This window comes from Gracilinanus agilis, chromosome 1, assembly GCF_016433145.1.
Source record: "Gracilinanus agilis isolate LMUSP501 chromosome 1, AgileGrace, whole genome shotgun sequence".
Classification (NCBI taxonomy): Eukaryota; Metazoa; Chordata; class Mammalia; order Didelphimorphia; family Didelphidae; genus Gracilinanus; species Gracilinanus agilis.
In genome coordinates, this window is record NC_058130.1 from 272268859 (window position 1) to 272290947 (window position 22089).

The 22089-nt window shown below is 36.1% G+C and overlaps 1 protein-coding gene across 8 annotated transcripts in view; it reads left to right on the forward strand.

Moving 5' to 3' along the window:
• AP3S1 (adaptor related protein complex 3 subunit sigma 1) overlaps positions 1-22089 on the forward strand; it is a 120098-nt gene that overhangs the window by 34369 nt on the left and 63640 nt on the right. The gene's annotated exons all lie outside the window — the stretch shown is intronic.

Consider the following 22089-nt stretch of genomic DNA (forward strand, 5'->3'; position numbering starts at 1 on the left):
CTGCAGTAGTTTATTTTTAAAAAATCATTTGCTGTGATCAAGTTGGATTAAGAAAATGTTAGGGGCATCTAGATGGCTCAGTAGATTGAGAGTCAGGCCTAGAGACAGCAGGACCTATGTTCAAATGTGGTCTCAGACACTTCCTGCCTGTGTGACCCTGGGCAAGTCACCATTGCTTAGCCCTTACTGCTCTTCTGTCTTGGAACCAATACACAGCATTAATTCTAAGATGGAAGGTAAGGATTTAAAAAAAAAAAAAAAAAAGGAAAATAATCATTAAAAACAAAGGCATAAAAAAAAGCATGCTTAGATTCAGGAAAAAAAACAACACTTTGACAGGGTAAAACACATATACTAAAAATGTTATAATACAAAGGCAAAGAAGAATCTTTTCTAATAAAATAAAATCTATCTAAAATTAGATGATTTAGGGGTCATTTACTCTAATCTATATGTTTTACAGATGAAGAAATCTAGACAATCCCTTACCTTCTACCCATATATTGTAACTTGGCCAAGGTCTCCTCACACATCATCTGTTTTAGGGCTGGGATTCAAACTTTGCAACTCTGATTCTTGATTCATTCATCAAAATTTATTAAGCACTTTCTATGTTTCAGGTACTGAACTAGAGATACAACGTCAGAAATGAAATTGTTCTGCTCTTATGGAACTTTCTTTTAAAATCTAACTCTAGTACTCTTCTGTTGTGCCATAGTATCTCAGCCCTTGGGTCCTCTGGAATTCTGCCACTTAGTTGGGGGAAGAGGTTTGTTGTCTCATAGGGGTTTCAAATGCTGCAGTGTTTTTAAAGGCTGAAAAAAGTTTTAGAGACCTTAACACATATATAAATACCATGTATGACTTTACTGATGATAAAATGATTTTTCTATATAATAAGTAACTTATAATTTCAATATAATCAGTTTATTCTTTATCTATGAGCTAGACTATTGCAATGGCCTTTAAAAAAGAACACTTTATCTTCTGTCTTAGAATCGATACTGAGTTGTCAGTTTCTAAGGCAGAAGAGCAGTAAGGGTTAGGCAATTGACATCTAATGACTTGCTCAGGGTCACACATCCAGGGAGTGTCTGAAGTCTAATTTGAACCCAGGACTTGCTATTTCTAGGCCTGGCTGACTGTCCACTGAGCCACCTAGCTGCCCTGAAGTAGCCTTCTAATTGATTTCTCCGCTTTAAATCTCTTCTTCACTCAAATCCATCCTTCACTCAGCTGTCAAAATGATTTCCAGATCTGGTGGTATTAATACCCTACACAACAATTTCTAATGGCCTCTAGGATCAAATATAAAATCCACTGGCATTTAAAACCCTTTGTGATCTGGGCTCTTTCTGTCTTTACAGTCTTTTTATACTTTATTTCCCTCTACATATCTCTACTTTCAATTCCTTGAAAATATGACATTTCTTCTCTTGTTTCTCTACATTTGCACTGGCTTGTCTGTCCATGCCTGGAATGTTCTACACACCTCCCTTCTGTCTTTTAGCTTCCTTCTCTTTCTTCAAGATTGGCCCCAACTTCATCAGATGACCTTTCCTGGTCAGTTCCTCTTTCCTACCCTGATGTTCCTCTACCTCCCTGTTCTTCCTTCTGAGATTACTTTCTGACTCGGAAATTACATATTAGACATGAAGGGTATAAAAGCTCTTTTTGAGGAGGAGATGAAATCTGGAGAATAAGGAAAGTTGGGCACTATACCTTTTTTGGGACATAAGAAAACAAGGAGCTCTGTGAGGAACCTGGAATTGGGACTTACCCATTGTTCATTCTTACAGTTAGACATGGAAGCAGACAGAATGAAGGAAAAGGATGGGTCAAACTAGGGTAGGAAGGCAGCCCTGGAACATAATCCAGGGTGACTGTCTGCTTATTATCCAGTCATGTGAACAGTGGAGAGAATTTGTCAGTAAGTTAGATGAGAATATAGGATTAATTTACCTTTAATAGTTCTCTGGGAAACACTGTTACTTTTTTGAGTCAGGGGCTTTGGGAAAGTTATAATAGTCAATATTAGTCTCATCACCGAGGCTTCTAATCTTCTAAAATGTTCCAATGCTTCTGTCATGGTTGGTGAATGAGTAAATTCTAACTCGGCTAATGTGCTATATCTGAAACCCCAGATACCAGCAGACCAGATCTTCCTTTACATTCTTTCCAGTCCTTATCTCTCCCCCTTTCTTCATCTTGCTCTGGGCTCAATAATCAAATCAGTTCTACTATTCTACTGTTGTTCCTGGAAAAAGTACATCAGTGACTGCCCTGTGAATCATCTCCATCTCTGTTACTAATCCCTTGGGCACCATTCACATATATGTTGACTCCCTCTATTGGAATAAAGACTTCTTTAGTGCAGGATCTTTCTTCATTCTCATCACCTATCTTTTTGCTTAGCTCTCAATAAGTACCCAAGACCTTTTTCATTCATTGACCTTGCTAGAGCCAAAGGGCCTTGTGAGCTATGCCATCAGAGCACCTTCTTTTCTGACCTCTCTGTCCCTATATTCAAAGGTCTTTTCTGGCCAAATTAGAACCACTATATGCAGTCCTATTTTTCTATTTCTTGTAGTTGAGATTAATATCCTATTTAACAGGGTGTGATATTTCTCTATTTGCCATCCAAAGATATTTAAATGAATAAATGAAAGAGGAATCAACAACTTAAGTGAATTCGAGGAGCTTGGACTAGGGTAGGCAGATAGGAAGAGGAGAGGAGAGCCTCTGAGAGAATAGACTAGCATCAAATAGTATAGGCAAAATTAATTGCAGGGAGACAAAATACTGAATTAAAAGAGAAAGGGGACCAAAAAAATAAACAATGCAAAAGAAATAGTGGAAAACACAAACCTTACAATTATAGCCTTAAATGAGGCTACATTACATAGTTTGGTTAAATTAAGGGGTGACACAATAAATAGAAAAACAAAAGCTAACAATTTGTTTTTCTGGGCTGAGTTAACTCAGGCCATCAATAGTCCAATATTGTAATGAAATTAAATACTTATAAGTTAGTAAACAATTGAAATAAAAGATTTACATAAGCATAGCATGGGAAGGATAGTCAAAAGGGATGTACATCAACACTACTTAGAGCTAATTCAGCAGTGCAAGACTACCTGGCCCATGTGGTATACCAGCCAAGTATCAAGAGCAACTAGAATTCCTCATCCCAGTTTCTGTTGGGCAGTCAAGAAGGAATGTCAACAGCCAAAGTATTTAGTCCCAGTGCAAATTAAAGGTTCAAGACTGGCTGCCTCACTTAGTTGTCAAAGTGATTTTCTAAAGTGTAGGTCTGACCATAGCCTTTTTGCTGAGCCAGTTCCCTGTTACCTCTAGTATCAAATATAAAGCCTCTATTTGGCAATTAAAACTCATCACAGTCTGGCACTTTCTAGTCTTTTCCCACCCAATTCACCTCTATATCCTCTTAAGACCCAGCAACACTGACTTACTTGTTCTTCCTCAAACAGGACATATCATCTCTTGCCTCTGTATTTTAATACTGGATGCCCATTTGTCCTAGAATGTTTTCCTCCCCATCTCTGTCTCCATTAAGACTCAATTCAAATCCTACATTTAGCAAGTCAAGAGGTCTTTCCTCATACCTCCAGCTGCTAATGCCTTCCCCTCTTAGATTACTTCCCACTTACATATTATACATGCAAGTCAATATTTTACTCATTCTATTGGAATATCACTTTGAAGGCTGGTATTGCTTTTCACTTTAAAAAAAATCCTCAGTGCTAAGTATTGATCCTGTAAGTTACAATTTTTTGCTTTTCACTCTGTCCCCAGGACTAAGCACAGTGTTTGGTACTGTTAGGTATTAAGTCAACACCTTAATATAATGATCATTGACTGCCTGACTGAATTAAACCTCCAGTTAACATTGTTTAGCTATTCAAATTATAATGCTAGCTATATTATCTCAGCAAGACAATGGACTCAGTTAATATTTTGCTAATTAAATGGATGGGGACTTTAAGATAGAAATTCTGTTGTTACAGGATTTTCCCTTCTAATAAGAGTTTTAGCAACGTGGTTTTAGCATAGATTTTTGGCTAGTACAGAGATCCTATTGTCTAGAATAGATGTTAAAATGGGATTTAGCCAGTACTTGTATGTTTTAATATTTTGGATGTTAAATGTAATTGATGACAGATTTCCAATGACTTAATATGAATTTATAAAAATTCAGATGCTAAATGCTGGCTCCCATGGTGACTCCTCAGTGTTGTTTGAAAAGAAAATTCCAACTTAAGTGTCCAGAATACATTTTGAAAAATAAGGCATAAAATTAGTTTTCTGTCATTCTCCTAGTAGTTGTAGAAGATTTCCTAAAAGAGGTGAGTTTCTCTGGTTCCTAAAGTTTCCTAGTCTTTATTTTAAATTTTCTTAAAACTGTATGTATACTTAGCATGCTGGATCTCAAGTTTTAAGAAAGTATTGGTAGGTGCTCTTCATGGCAATGACTGTGGCTTTTTTGGAGATCCTCTTCCATTTCCTTATTATCTTCTTACTACAGTCTTTAACTCTAAATGGAGATATTACAATTTGGTGAATACTGGGACAAAGTATCCCCTTATTTCCCTTTATATAGCCCCATTGGCATCTGTTTTCCCTGAAACTTCAGCCAATACCTGAAAGATGCCCCTTCTGCCCTCTTCCCATTTCCAGGTAACAGTTAAGGATGTGTACTGTGTAATGAACTGATGGTTTCCATGGTAACAAAGCATGATTTAACTGACTTACTTTTTACTACAAGGAGCACCTTTGGTGGCTAGCTTCTCCTAACCACTTTGGGTATCCTTTTCTGAGTCTGAGTACCCAGAAGGCAAAGCTGTCTGTGAGCTCTGGGATTACCAGAGAGAGTAGAGAGAGAAAGTGCTTGCTTTGGGCAGCTGGACAGAGGGGTGGGGCATGTAAAAAATATGGAAAGAGGGGGAATGGAGCAGCTCTCCAAGTGTCAGCTCTGTACTTGTGCCACATCTTTGCTAATGCTGTCCTATAGGATCAGAGTTTAACTGGCCATACTACTATTGACCTTGATTAGATTCATACTTGTTTGTTTTCTTTACAAACTTCCTTGAAGTTAACTCCTTGTACATTTAGACCTTTATTTCCCAGACTACTAATTAAATAGATTCTAAGAATAATTGCTCTCTCTACTGGCCATCCTTGTACTGATCACTCTTTTTTTTCCTTCACCTTTACCATCATCCTCATCATCAACAACAAGAAGCATTTATTAAATATTTGCTGTGTGCCAGGATCTATGATAAACATTAAAGTCCTTTACTCTCAGGGAGCCACATCCTAATGTTTTCTAAACCTTTAGGATGTTTTTATTAGTTCATATCAGTGATTCCCAAAGTGGGCGCCACTGCCCCATGGTGGATGCTGCAGCGATCCAGGTGAGGCGGTGGTGGCCACAGGTGCATTTGGGGGCCGTGAATAACTATAAGGGGGAGGTGGTAGTATGTGACAGGGGGCACTAAGTAATATTTTTTCTGGAAAGGGGGTGGTAAGCCAAAAAAGTTTGGGAACCACTGGTTTATATTATTTGGAAGATATTTTGATGGTATCTTAAGTGGATGGTGGAGGGAACTATTCAATGATGTAGATATGATAAATTAATCATTAATGGTGGTAGCTATGGTGGTTAAGAGATCATAGTTTTAAATGTTGCTTTGTGGGACTAAACAGTGCAGGAATTGTAATGGAGTGAGCTAGATGTTTCAGTTAAGCTGAAAAATTACCCTTTTTGACTATTGAGATGACATTATAATGTAAGGAAATGTGATCTGCCTGAGGCAAGATGAAGGCCACTTTAGCAGAAACTATTAAATTAAGATGTGGTTTAGGAAGGGGAAGTCTTTTTATGCCAGCAAGATAGCAAGTAGACGTAATTGATTGAATTTTAGCCTGCCTTTTTGCTGTTTCATTAAAAATTTAAGGAATTCTTTGATTTAAAAAGTTGATTATTGCCAACATTTAAAAGAAAGTTTTGTCTATGTAGTAATCTGGGAGCATACATGAGAAATATTTTTATTCTTAATGAATCTTGAACCAAGTATAATCTCAACTTTTTAAACAATTATTTCAAAATCAACAATAGATTAATTTAAAGGAAAATTATATTTTAACATGTACATGAGTTTCTTTAGGAACTCTGTATCAGTAGGCAATCATAACAAAAAGATGATCATCATTTTTAGTTTTTTTTCATTTAATTGCTACAATTACAATCCACATGTTAGCAAGCTTTCTCTTTTTAAGAATTCCTTAATAACATTAAAAATCTTGTGATGAGATTGCAAAGTAGCTATCTGATGCTTCAAATGTAAAGAATTGGAGAATAGAAATTTGATAGGACAAATTCGAATTAGGATTAGGTATAAGTGCCCTATATGAAATACAAATTTGTCTTTATTCTCCACTCCTGGCCCCAAATCTGGTTTAGGGTAGGAGAATATGATGATGAACATTTCTAATAATACAGATTTTAAAAAAATATTCAATTTATATTGATCTTCATTTGGTAATGGGTTAGTGCTATTGCTTTCTCTATCTTCTCTCGTATAGATATGTCATTTAGGAAATGATGATATGAATTCAAAGGCTCATATTTCAGCTTTAGAGCTAGAAGGGACCTTGAAGGTTATCTAGACTCATTCTCCTTATCTGACAGAGGAAGAAACAATACCAAAGAAATTTAACTTTTTGAGGTCATTTAGATAGTAAATGGCCAAGCTAGTTTCAAAACTGGGTCTTCTTGTTCAAAAGCCAGGGTTCTTTCTACATCCATTTGTAATATGAATACCCATACACACATTTGATTAGTTTTTAAAGTTAGTTTTTCTTGATGTTCCTTTAATCATTAGAAGTTTTCAAAAAGTCATGTGTAAATATTTGATTATTATTATTTTCCACTCCACTTTCATTTTATTTGGAGATATGCACCCTCAAAAAACTAATGATTCTTAAAAGGACACTTAATAAATCATAACATTAATCTAAAGCAGTGTACAGTTCTTTCTTTCTCTTTTACAAACACTTTTAGAACTAGTAAAATCAACTATAGTAGAAGCAACATCTACAGCTACTACTACTATTGCTGTGGCTGCCATGACTATTAATATTACTAGTTAATAATGGTTATCATTTATATAGCACTTGAAGTTTTGCAAAGTGCTTTACAAATGTTATCTCATTTTATCCTCACTGCAAACCTGGGAGATATGTGCCATTATTATCCATATTTTAAAGCCAAGGAAACTTGAGGCAAAGTCAAAGATGAAAAAGAGACTGCTAAAGAGTAGATATGACACTCAAAATAACTACAAGACAGCTGAAGAGGGGGAAAAAGAAGAGCCATCAGCAGGACAGAGCTGTCATTCTAAAGTACAATGCCATCCACATAACAGATAACCCTGAATTTTGCTTGGAGAGGCAGTTTTTTTTTTTTTTAAATTTTAAACCCTTAACTTCTGTGTATTGACTTATAGGTGGAAGATTGGTAAGGGTAGGCAATGGGGGTCAAGTGACTTGCCCAGGGTCACACAACTGGGAAGTGTCTGAGGCTGGATTTGAACCTAGGACCTCCTGTCTCTAGGCCTGGCTCTCAATCTACTGAGCTACCCAGCTGCCCCTGAGAAGCAGTTTTTAAAAATATATTATTTTTGTGATGAAATTGTTTAAAATTTCAATAAAAATAGATTTTGGGGGGCAAAAAATTAATGTAACAATTAAATTTAGGTCTGACTCAATGTGAGAGTTAAAAAATAATATTGTGGTCATTATTTATAAAATATTAGCCCCTAAGTCAAAATGACTGTTAGCAGCTTTTATTTACAACAAGGAAGAGATAGTGAAAGTAGGAAATATAGGAAGGAGACAAAGCCTGGTCTAGCCTACCAGCCCTAAATGCTGCTCCAGTGAAGTCTGGCTCAGCCCCCAGCAGGGGCTTCCCTAAGTCCCTATCTCCACGTGGATTTCCCGATAGTCTTCAGCCAGAGTTCCACCAACACAGAATGACTCCAAGGAAAAGAGTGTCTCATCAGTTCTATTCACCAAGGGAAGAGTCTCTCCAAGAAACCAGCCTCTCCAAAATCAAGGAAGCAAAGTGTCCTCCTCCAGCGCGGCTCACTGACACAGACTGAATCCTTGGGCTGGCCTTTTTAAAGTAGTTTTCTTGAGGTCACTTCCTGTTGCTCCCCACTTCATGGGAACCAATCACAGCCTCCCAATTTGCCTAGCACTGACCCACGCAGGGCAGTGGCCTTTGGAGGTATGAACTTTCTCCAGAAAGTGACTCATGAACTGTCTTACTTAGTGGTTAGCTAGCAACTAACTAGGGGTACTTTAAGTTCTTGATTTGATTAGCTAAAAATAGACAAAGGGAGAGTTAATTCTATCTTCACAATCCCCCCTGTGATTCTATTGGGAGATGAGCATGTTGAAATCTCCCAGATTTATATGCCTAGTCTCCCCAATGCATCATTTCACATATCCAGCTTATATCTCTAAAGATCTTTTGGCTAGAGGTGCGTACAATACTGCATGTTCTAAGAGGAAGTTACAATAGTTGGAGATAAGAGGGAAATAAAAGAGAGAGAGCAAAATCAATGATTGGTAGTTGTATTGACAAAAAGCCAGTTAGGGGGCTTTTGCCCTTTGGCATAAGAGTTTACATCCAGAATAAATGTGTTCAATCCCATTGAGTTTGGTTGACTATATCCCTAAGTTCATTCTGGATCTTCTGATGCATTGTAGGCTTCTTTATGGTATCTCCTCCAGACAGTCCGTTTTCTTGATTTGGAGAGTTAGTGAGCTGCTTTTCCTGAAATTTCACTCAAAAAATTTTAAATCTTGGATTTTATGAAAATTATACAATCTCCCCTGAGGATGGTGTTGACCAATACCTGGATCAACTCAGGATACATGGTTGAGTTATGGGGTATATGAATCAATTGTTGCCCAGTGAATAAGTATCTGAGGCTGGATTCGAACTCGAATTTTCCTGATCCCAGATCCATTGTACCACCTACCTGTCAATATAATGTGAGAAAGCCCCTGCCAAATGATTTTTCCTGAAAAATCAATGAAAACAATTCTTAAGATTTAATTGGTTTGGGGACTAACCGCTGTTGCTATAGTTTCCTTGTTGCTTTAGATAATAAAAATCTTTTACTAATTGTTTTTGGGAGCTCTATAGGCTTGAAAGACTTCACTCTACTGGGCAAATTCATCCAACTGAACCAATATGTGTCTTATATATTCTATGCTTTTGTTGAATGTTATATGGTTTATAAATTTATTAACCTGAACCTGAACCATCCAATCAACCTGTCAGATCTGAGTCAAAACATTTATTATAGATAGTATAGAACAAAGCTTCTCATATTTTGAAGGGGAGGGAAAGATATTGTGGTAAGAGGGGAAACCCATGGCTTTGGGTAGCCTATTATAGGAACTAGACACCCTGTGGCTGCCATGTTTTTGCCATCTTTGTTGCTAGTGACACTAGCAAATATTGTTTTTAGTTTTTTAGTTTTTTGTTTTTTTTTTTGGTTCAGTCATTCAGTCATGCCCCACTCTTTGTGACCTCATGGACTTTTGTCTCTGGGGTTTTCCTGGCAAAGATATAGGAGTTGTTTAATCTCTACATAACAGAGTGCCATTACCTTCTCCAGTATGTTCTCATTTTATAGATGAGGAACTAAGACAAATAGGGGTTAATTGATTTGCCCAAGGTCACATCGTTAGTAAATGTCTGAAACTGGATTTGAACTCAGATCTTTGTGGCTCCAAACCCAGTGCTCTATCCACTGGACCAGCAACTACCAAAAAATTCTGTATTGTAAGCAAAAGGATTATGATGAGAAATCACCCTACTGGTAAGATAGTGTTGGACCTGCTCTTTGACTCTCTTATTGCAGTGGTAGTTTGGGTTCAATAGAATAGCTCTGTACATAGCAACTTCTTATATCCTGTGACTTGAACAGGAAGCAATTTTATTCTGGTATCTGGGTGGAGACACACCTGAGGATTTAGCTATCAGCTTCTACCATAATACTACCATATAGGTCTGAGCAAATCAACTAGTAAAATTTGAGTAAGATGTCAGTATTACTGTTATATTGGCATTTAAATAGGGTCTTGAGGTACTCTGGGGATGGAGATGTTGACGCATTCTGAATGACCATGCCATATTCTCTCTTTATATCACATATTACAAAATAATATTAGGAGAGTTCTTTATTCTGAAGCCCTTGGTCTCATCTGATTCAGAAACCCATATAAATTTTTCTTTTTGTCAATTGTCAGTTGAGGACCACTTTCTTTTACTGGGATATTTTATTATAATTCTTATCAGAGGCCTAACCAGATTCTGGAGGAAAAGCCCTGATTAGCCCTGAAAGGACTCCTCCCTATAGTGGTTAGAATAGTGTTTAGACTAAGAGAAAGGAGAAATTTTTTATTAATTCAGTTAATAGAAGTAGTTCAAAGTTCACCTTTAACTAGGTAGAAAGGAGAATTTTTAAAAGGACTGATTAAAGAGAGATTAATAGTTTTAGGAAAATGATTCTTCAGAGTGTACCAAAAGTTATGTGACTATTATCCAATTGATCTATTAAAATTGATACCTAGACTTCATCTCTCTCTTTTTCTCTTTTGGAATTTGTACTTGAATCCTGTAAATTGTAACTTGAGAATGGCTTAGGGGAGGCCCCTACACGGCTTAGTTGTTAGAGAGCCAGGGCTGGATATAGGAAGTCCTAGATTCGAATCTAGACTCAGACATTTTCTAGGTGTGTGACCCTGGGCAAGTCACTTAACCCCTCATTGCCTAGCCCTTGCCACTTTTCTGCCTTGGAGCAAATATATAGTATTTATTCTAAGATGGAAAATAAGGGTTAAAAAAAAGGGAGAAAGAATGGTTTGGGTAGAAAGATTTTTCAAAGGCAAAATCAATCCTCATCCTTTAGATTTTCTTTCTTTCTAAACAGAGATGTTTCAGGTGTACTTAATACATTTGTCTCTGGCAATTTGTGTTCAGAGTATAGAGCAGAGGATTTTTCTTCCTTGGTTAAATAGTATGTGCTGGGATTTCCAGTATGATCCTGGGATTTTCCAATTTTCATGATGGGAATCATTGTGACTTTGGACTATCCAATTTAAAAAATGTCAATGGCCAACTGAAGTGGGGACCTTTTCATTATCATCAATAAATACTTTTTAAGCATCTGCCATATGCCAGGCACCTAGATGGTGCAGTGAATAGAGTGCCAGACCTAGAATCAGGAAGATACCTTTTCCTGAATTTAAATCTGGCCTCAGACACTTATTAGTTGTGACATTGGGCAAGTCACTTAACATTGTTTGCCCCACTTTCTCATTTGTAAAATGAGATGGAGAAGGAAATGTCAAACCACTTCAGTAATTTTGCTAAGAAAATGCCAAATGGGGTTATGAAGAGCTGGACATCACTGAAATGACTGAACATCAAAAATGTGCCAGGCATTGTGCTAAGGCTGAGGGGGTGGGGGAGTTAAGAAAAGACAGAAGACAGTTCTTGCCCTTTCAAAGCTTGCAGTCTAATGTGATTAGATTATATAAACAAGCTATATACAAGACAAATTATGATTTCTGTTGTTCATCTTTTGTTTTGAGGAGGACCAATGACTTGCACTTGAATGGGATTTAAGTGAGATAGAGTTGCACAAAGTTGTTAGCCTCAACTCTTTCTTCCATAGTCATCAAAACTTAATGGCAAGGCAAAAGTGAACATACCTGGAGATGGCCTGGAATGTAGTAGATAACCGTGGCGTGTTCCATGCCTTACCAAGCTCCAGGCACTCCACAGTTTCTGCTTTCAGCTGCCTTCATGGCTGTAGGAACAAATTATTCCATCTGTTGGAGTTACCTTGTGCCCCTCCATCCTTTCCTATCAACCCTATGAATCAATAAACCCAGTTTGTCAAGTAATCAAACCTTGGCTAGTTCATTAGTAGATTGATAAGAGAGGGAGAAGGGAAGAAAGGAATCACATTGTCTCCAAGTTGTGAAGGGAATTGGAGGCGTCTATTTTGGAGGAAGTGCAATCTTAATACTTCATCTGAACTGTTCCTTTGTAAACCTGAGAAACTGACTAGCAGCCCTCTAGTCAGTTTCAAGCCATTCTTGGCTAGCCCTAACCTTTGTCTGTAGAAGTGCCCTTCCTACTTGAAGGGCTCAGTCTGTTTCCCTTAAGTGTCTCTGTCTCAAATCCTGTGTCCCAGTCTGTGTCTCTCATGCTGTAGTTGTCTGCCCTTGCAACTCTTTATACCTCCGTGTTTGTACTCCCTAAAATCAGCCATTCCCATACTTCTTCTACCACCTTAATCTACCACCTCCACTATAGTATCCTCCTTATCCAATTTACTGCCTTAGGGATTCACAAACCCCTATCCACAGTGCCTTATCCTCTATTCCAACCATACCTCTGCCTTAATTTCCCTACTACCTCTAGCCTATTCCCTTAATTACCTCCAGCCTTTGGTCCTATATCACCCCATTGCCTCAGTCCCTTATTACATCTGCCTAAATTCCCTTATTACACAAGGTATCAAGAATATTACTAGTTTAGGATTGGTGGCCTGGGAGAGAGCTAAGGAGTTGAAGGATTGGTCACTGTATAGATGAAATATTAGAAGGAAGAGAGAGGAGGAAATCCAAAAGATTGTGATCAGATAAGGCAATTTCAGAGTTCATAGTCTTGGAAGTGAAGCATTTATGAGTGATGGTGAAATCAAGGCTATGAATTTTCATGGTTAGCTGTGGATCATGGGAAATGAGTGTTAGATTTAAATTACAAACTCCAGGTTCTTATTTTCCATAGAGTTTATTAATAATCACTTGAAATAGAGAAAGCAGATAGGTATAGATTTAAAGCCTGTTTTCTAACCTAACTCCCTGACCATGTGGTTAGTCCACATGACTATCTCTCAGCCATGGTCCTCCACTGCTGTCGTCCAAAGGAATAGATCTAGATTGCCCTTTCGTCCCCCTTCCTTCATCTTCTCTTAGTTCCCAAATGCATCACCTGTGTATTTGCGTGCAGATGGGATGAGCTGGGTTGGTTAGGCAGGAAGTCAGAGACTTGTGGGAGAGGGGATTCTATTTACACGAGTAAGCTGATGAATTATCAAGTTAGGGAGCTTAGTGAAATATCAATATGCATGTTGAAGTCTCAGTATGCTGGCAGGACATAGGGAGGAGAGAAAGATTGTGAACTAGATACCAAATTGATTGAGGGAGGAAGGGGAATGCCCTGGATGTATAGACAGCAGTTACCAGGATTTCAATTGGGTGGTAGATCTGGATTGTATGAACCTTAAAGAAGGAGAATTTAGTTTTAGGGAAAGTACCTAAAAGAGGCAATGAAGAGAAAGAAGTATTTCAACTTCTCCACCTTGGGAAAATGAGTGAAAGTACAGCCAGTGCTAGAAAAGGTAGCCAGCCAGAGAGACTCTCATCTGAAGGGAGCTGGGTCTTTTCAAGAACTCAAAATGGAAGGAATGGGAAAGGAAAAGATTTAAAATGAAAATAAGTTCATTGCCTATGGAATAGGCATACCAGAGGGCACAGGAGTATATTTTGGTAGGAACTTTGGAGTGTTTGGGGTGCAGGTGGAAATAAGTAATTAGGCACAGTGGGGAATGGGGTTTGGATAATGACCTGTGGGGCTTTATGATGGGGAGGGGTATTGGTGTTTCTTTATAATTAAGTGAAAATTGTAGTGATATTTTCAGTCAGTTGTATTATGACCTCTGAAGGGAGTTGTTTCAGAATCTTGGGAAGTTCAAGTAAGGGATTGAAAACTTACATCAGGAGTAGATATATTCTCCTTTTTCCAAGACAGGAAACTAGGCTAGAAACTTGACGGAATGATTCCTTCTCCTTTCATCTAATATTTTCTGTTTTGAAGTGTTTTCTTCTTGCCTTCCCCTTCCCTATCTATTGAGAAGGCAAGAAAAACAAAACCCATTACAAATATGTGCAGTCATGCAAAACAAATGTCCACAATAGGTATGTTTTTAAAAAAAGAACAAAAGAAGAAAAAATGCTTTAATTTGCACACTGAGTCTGTCACCTCCCTAAAACATGTTTCATCATGATTCCTTAGATATTGTCGTTAGTCATTGTGTCGATCATTTACTAAGTCTTTCAGAATTGATTAAATTTACTATATTCCTGTTACTATGTACAATATTTTCCTGGTACTGCTCACTTCATTGTGAATCAGTTCATATAAGTCTTCTCATTTTTTTTAACTATCTCATTCATCATTTCTTATAGAATAATAATATTCCATCACATTCACATACCATAACTTGCTTAGCCATTGCCCAATCAATGGGCATCCTCACAGTTTCCAATTCTTTGGCATTACAAAAAGGGATGCTACAAATATTTTTTGTATCTATGTGTTCTTTCCCTTTTTCCTTGATCTCTTTCACATATAGACCTAGTAATGGTGTTGCTGTGACAAAGGGTATACACAGTTTAATAACTTTTTGGAAATAGTTCCAAATTGCTTTCTAGAATTTTTGGATTAGTTCATGGCTCCATTATTATTGCACCTGTTTTCCTGTAGCCCTTTCAGCATTTGCCATTTTCCATTTTTATTATCTTAATCAATCTGAGGAGGGTAGGGTAGTACTCTAGAATTGCTTAGTTTACTTTCTCTAATTATTAGTGATTTAGGGCATTTTAATATGGCTATTTATAACTTCAATTCTTTCTCTAAAAACTACCTATTCCTATCCTTTGACCATTTATTATTTAGGGAATATCTTTTTCTTGTTAATTTGACTCAGTACCCTCTGTTCAGTTGATCCATATTATTTAGAAATTCCATATTTGCAAATTTGCCTATTTGCTAAAATTTATTTGTAACCCCCCAAATTATATTCATGGTTCTTTCTTAGTCATTCACTGACATGTGAGGGCAGTGAAAAATTTGAGTCACCTAACCAACATGTTCCTAGCTAAGGTTATAAAAAGGTGAAGCTCTCCCTTTTTGTTTCAGCTTTCACACTGTAAACAAGGGCCATTTTTTCAGGTCTACCTAATGCCATTTTTCCCACATTTTTGTTGATTTCATTGTTTAAAATGGCCCCCATGCATAGTGCTGAAGTGTCATCTACTGTTCTGATGTGTAAGAGGGCTGTGACATGCCTTACAGAGAAAATATACTTGTTAGATAAGCTTAGTTCAGGCATGAGTTAAGTCTGTTGGCTAAGTTCAGTGTTAATGAATCAATAATATGGTATGTTCAGAAAAAAGAGGTGCTAAAAGTAATTGTTGTAGGGGGCAGTAGGTGGCTCAGTGAAATGAGAGCCAGGTCTAGGTTCAAGTCTGACTTCAAACACTTATTAGCTATGTGATCCTGGGCAAGTCACTCAACTCCCATTGCCTAGCTTTTAGTGTTCTTCTACTTTGGTACCAAAACAAAGTATTGATTCCAAGATGGAAAGTAAAGGTTAAAAAAACAAAGTTAATGTTGCGAGTAGAAGCTCTCAGGAACCTAATCTTGTATTTCCTTTAGGGAGCAATGGTTCAATATTTATTAATTCATTTTTCCTGGTGATTTTATAGGAGATAACTATTGTGAATGATGAGAATTGACTATCTATCTTAGAAATGAAATCTTTATTAAAGACACTTACTACAAAAACTCCCTCTCCTGCTTTCTTGCTGTTTTGTATTATATTTCAGCTGTATTGGTTTTGTTTTTGTAAAAACTTTTAAATTTTATATAACAAAAATTATCCATTTTACCCCTCCCCCGTGAACGTTTTTATCTCTTGTTTGTTTTGAAGTCTGACACTTAATTTTTGTCTATGTTCCACTAATTTGCTTATTAAGTCACCCATTATGTCTAAATCATTGGTCCACTTCAAATTTATCTTAGTATGTGGTATGAGATGTTTTTATGCCAACTTTCTGTCAGTCTATTTTCTACTTTTTTTTTTCTTTTTGTTGAATAGGGAGTTCTTATTACGATAGCTGGGATTTTTAGGTTTATCAAACACTAGGTTATTTATTTATTTGCTTCTGCATATTGTATACCTAATATGTTCCATGGATCAACCTTTCTATTTCTTACTTATTATTAGATTGTTTTGATGATTATAGCTCTTAGTATAGTTTGATATCTGGTACTACTAGGCTTTCATCCTTCCCATTTTTTCCTCTATTGATCTCTTTGATATTCTTGACCTTTTGTTCCTCCGGATGGGTTTTGCTTTTTTTTTTTTCTTCCTAGGTCCATAAAGTAATTCTTTGGTTGTTTTATTGGTATGGCACTGAATAATAAATTAATCATGATCACTATGCTGCTAATTAAAGCCTTGACTTACTCCAACCTGCTTATTCTCCTCCGCTCATCCCCACCCCACATTGGAGGCCTAGAGGATAGAGTACCAAACTCTCATGCCTTCCTTTTCTGAGGGCAGAAACTGGACATTCTGGATTATTTCACTCTTCACCTCCTACTCTCTGCCTGGTTTTAGTACCCTCTGGTCTTCCTCCATATGTACAGGGACTTTCTTGCCTTCTTTTGCATTTTTTGTTTCCCTTTATTGGATTGCAAGTCCTTTCTTTTTATTAATTGTATCTCTAGTGCTTAGTACAGTGCCTGACACATTATTATTAATAATAATATTAATGCTTAATGCATTATTGAATCAAATGGGTAGTATTGTCATTTTTAAAAAATATTAATATTGGCTAGACCTGCCCATGAGTAATTAACCTTCTCCAATTATGTCAATCTGTTTTTATTTATGTGAAGAGTTTTAAAACTGCCCTTATCTGCTTTTTGTTCATGTCTTTTCAGGTACACTCCCAATTATTTCATATTGTTCCTATTTATTTAAATTGTAATTACTCTTTCTATTTCTTACTGCTAGATTTGATTGTTTATGTACAGAAACAGATGATTTATATGAGTTTATTTTATATCCTGCAACTTTGCTAAAGTTGTTAATTGTTTTGATTATTTTTCAGTTAATTCCCAGAGACCTCTAAATAAACCATCATATTATCTGCAAAAATTGATGGTTTTGTTTTCTCTTTGTCTTTGTTATTCCTTTAGTTTCTTTTTTTGACCTTGCTTTAGCTGTCATTTCTAATATACTATTGAGTAGAAGCTGATAATGTATATTCTTGCTTTATCCTGTATCTTATGAGAAAAGCCTCCAGTTTATCCCCATTAGAGATAATGTTTGCTCTTGGTTTTAGATAGGTACTATTTGCTGTTTTAAGGAAAGTTCACTTTAGTCATATGATTTCTATTGTTTTTTAAAAACAAGAATTATGTTTTATTTTGTCGTTTTTTCTGCATCTTTAAAATGATTGTATGTTTTTATTGTTTTTATTATTAATATGGTCAATTATATTTATAGTTTTCCTAGTGTTGAACTAGTTCTACATTCCTGGCATAAATCTAGCTTGGTCCTAGAGTTTTATCTTTTTTATATATTGCTGTAATCTCCTTGCTAAATATTTTAAATTTTTACATAAATATTCTTTAGGGAAATTGTTTTAAAGTTTTCTCTGTGTTTAACTCTATCTAGGTTAGGTGTTAAGATTGTATTTGTGTCAAAGAAGGAATTTGGTAGAATCCTTTCTTTTCTGATTTTTTTTTAAAGTTTATATAATGTTAGAATTAATTGTTCTTAATTGGTAGAATTCACTAGTGAATTCACATCTGGTCCTCCCATTTTCCCTTCTTTGTTATTTTACTTGTGGTTTGTTAAATTTATTTTTTTTAGGTTATTCTATTTCCCGTTCTGTTAATCTGGGTAATTGATGTTTTTGTAAGTATATACTCATTCATCAAGATTGTCTGTTTTATTGGAATATAGTTGGGTGAAATAACTTCTAGTAACTGCTTTTATTCTTCACTGGTTGTGAATTCACCTTTTTTCATTTTTTTTATGCTGGTTATTTATGCTGGTCTTTATTTTTTTAGTTAATGGCTTATTTATTGTTCTTCCTACAAAAACAAATAAACCACCTTCTAGCTCTATTTACTAATTCAGTGCTTAAAAAAAAAACCAAAACCCTTTCAGTTTCGTTAATTTCTCCTTTGATTTTTGGGATTTCAATTTTGGTGTTTAATAGGGGTTTTCAACTTGTTGGTTTTCTAGTTTTTTTTAGTTACTTGCCCAGTTTGTTGATATGTTCTTTTTTTTTTTTTAATTGATTAGAGAGCATGGAGGTATAACAGTTTGATATATCTTGACACTTTCTTTAATGAACTTATTATTATTATGATTTATTCTTTAAGTCACCGATTCTTTTTGATTAAGTTGATCAAGTATCAAGTTTGATTAAGTTATCTTATTTCAAAATAATTTTAAATCTATATTTCATAGACCCTGAAAGGAGTGTAATTTTTATTAATTTGTGGTCAGGAAAAGCTAAATTTAACATTTCCACTTTCCTACATCTGTGAGGTTTTTATGACCACTTTTTGTGATCATGCCCAGCTGTATACTCCTTTCTATTCTGTTCTATTCAGTATTCTCCAGAGGTCTATCATATCCATTTTTTCCCAAAATTCTATTTATCTCTTTAACTTCTTTCTTGTTTATTTTTTAGTTAGATTTATCTAAGTCTGAGAGGGGAAAATTGAAGTTCCCTCACTATTATAGTTTTATTATTTCCTCCTGTAGCATATTTAACTTAGTCTTTTAAGGATTTATCTGCTATGTCATTTGATGCATTTTTGTTGAGTACTGATATTTATTGTCCACAGTGCGTTTAAAAACCTTCCCTCTGGAGTCCTACCAAATTCCTTTTACGACACAAACATGGTACTGATTCCAAAGCCAGGGAGATGAAAAACAGAGAAAGAAAACTACAGACCAATCTCCCTAATGAACATAGATGCAAAAATCTTAAATAGAATACTAGCAAAGAGACTCTAGCAAGTAATTAAGAAGATCATCCACCATGATCAGGTGGGATTTATACCAAGAATGCAAGGTTGGTTCAACATTAGGAAAACCAACCACATAATTGACCATATCAACAGTCTAACAAACAAAAATCACATGATTATCTCAATAGATGCTGAAAAAGCCTTTGACAAAATACAGCATCCATTCCTATTGAAAACACTGAAAAGTATAGGAATAAAAGGACCTTTCCTAAAAATAATAAACAGTATATACCTAAAACCATCAACAAACACCATATGCAATGAGGATAAATTAGAAGCCTTCCCAGTAAGATCAGGAGTAAAACAAGGATGCCCATTATCACCTCTATTCAACATAGTACTAGAAACACTAGCAGTTGCAATTAGAGAAGAAAAAAGAAATTGAAGGTATCAAAATAGGCAAGGAGGAGACTAAGCTATCACTCTTTGCAGATGACATGATGGTCTACTTAAAAAATCCTAGAGAATCAACTAAGAAGCTTGTAGAAATAATCAACAACTTTAGCAAAGTTGCAGGATACAAAATAAATGCACATAAATCATCAGCATTTCTATACATTTCCAACACACTAGAGCAGCAAGAAGTAGAAAGAGAAACACCATTTAAAATCACCCTAGACAATATAAAACACTTAGGAATCTATCTACCAAAACAAACACAGCAATTATATGAAAACAACTACAAAATACTTTCCAAACAAATAAAACTGGATCTAAACAATTGGAAAGCCATTGATTGCTCATGGGTAGGACGAGCTAACATAATAAAAATGACAATTCTACCCAAATTAATTTACCTATTTAGTGCCATACCTATCAAGCTACCAAAAAACTTCTTTACTGAATTAGAAAAAACTATAACAAATTTCATTTGGAATAACAAAAGATCAAGAATTTCAAGGGAAATAATGAAAAAAAATGTGAAGGAAGGGGGCCTAGCAGTACCAGATATTAAACTATACTATAAAGTAGCATTCATCAAAACAATATGGTACTGGCTAAGAGACAGAGAGGAGGATCAATGGAATAGACTTGGGGTAAATGACATCAGGAAGACAGTGTATGAAAAACCCAAAGAGCCCAACTTTTGGGACATGAATCCACTCTTTGACAAAAACTGCTGGGAAATTTGGAAAACAATATGGGAGAGATTAGGTCTAGATCAACATCTCAGACCCTACACCAAGATAAATTCAGAATGGGTGAATGACTTGAATATAAAGAGGGAAACTATAAACAAGTTAACTGAACACAGAATAGTATACTTGTCAGATCTGTGGGAAAAGAAAGACTTTAAAACCAAGCAAGAGTTAGAGAAAATTACAAAATGTAAATTAAATGGTTTTGATTATATTAAACTAAAAAGCTTTTGTACAAACAAAATCAATGTAGTCAAAATCAGAAGGGAAACAACAAATTAGGAAAAAATCTTTATAACGAAAAACTCTGACAGGGGTCTAATTACTCAAATATACAAGGAGTTAAAGCAATTTTATGAAAAAAAACAAGCCATTCCCCAATTGATAAATGGGCAAGAGACACGAATAGGCAATTTTCAGGTAAAGAAATCAAAAGTATCAATAAGCACATGAGAAAGTGTTCCAAATATCTAATAATTAGAGAAATGCAAATCAAAACAACTCTGAGGTATCACCTCACACCTAGCAGATTGGCTAAAATAAAAGAAGGGGAGAGTAATGAATGTTGGAGGGGATGTGGCAAAATTGGGACATTAATGCATTGCTGGTGGAGTTGTGAACTGATCCAGCCATTCTGGCTGGCAATTTGGAATCATGCTCAAAGGGCTATGAAAGAATGCGTGCCCTTTGATCCAGCCATACCATTGTTGGGTTTGTACCCCAAAGAGATCATAGATAAACAGACTTGTACGAAAATATTTATAGCTGCGCTTTTTGTGGTGGCAACAAACTGGAAAAGGAGGGTATGTCCTTGAATTGGGGAATGGCTGAACAAACTGTGGTATATGCTGGTGATGGAATACTATTGTGCTCAAAGGAATAATAAACTGGAGGAGTTCCAGGCGAACTGGAGAGACCTCCAGGAACTGATGCAGAGCGAAAGGAGCAGAGGCAGAAGAACATTGTACACAGAGACTGATATACTATGGTAAAATTGAATGTAATGGACCTCTGTACCAGCAGCAATACAATGACCCAGGACAGCTCTGAGGGATTTATGGTAAAGATGCTACCCACATTCAGAGGAAGGACTGCAGGAGAGGAAATATATAAGAAAAGCAACTGCTTGAACGCATGGGTCGGGGTGGACATGATTGGGGATGTGGACTCGAAACTACCACACCAATGCAACCACCAACAATTTGGAAATAGGTCTTGATCAAGGACACATGACAAAACTAGTGGAAATGTGCATCGGCCATGGGTGGGGGGAGTGCGGGGGGTGAAGGGGAAAGTAGGAGCATGAATCATGTAACCATGTTAAAAATGAATATTAATAAATGTTTAAAAAAAAAACAAAAAAAAACCCTTCCCTCTTAGAATCAATACTTTGTATTGGTTCCAAGGAAGAGAGTGATAATGGGCTAGGCAGTGGGAGTTAAGTGACTTTCCCAAGGTCACACAGCTAGGAAGGGCAGATCTGAACCCTTGTCTCTAGTCCTGACTCTCCCCCTTTATGGTGCCTGTTAGCAAAATGTAGTTTCTTAGGTTTCCCCCCCCCCTTTTAACTAATTCTATTTATTTATTTATTTGCTTTTGCTTTGTCTGAGATCATAATAGATTCTACTCTAGGCCCTTATTTTAATTCTGTGTGGTGTCTTTCTGTTTCAAGTATGTTTCTTGTAAACAATGTATTGTTGGATTCTGGTTTCTTATTCATTCTGCTGTCCTCATCCATTTTATGGGTAAGTTCATCCCAGTCACATTCTTCCTTATGATTGCTATTATGTATTTTCCTCTGTTCTATTCTTTTACTTTTCCTTCTCTTTTTTTCCTCTTTGCCTCCCCTCCCTTTTTTTTTTTTTTTTTTTTTTGCACTGAACGTGATGACTTTATTGATGGTACACAAGATAGGACTATGCTCCTCCC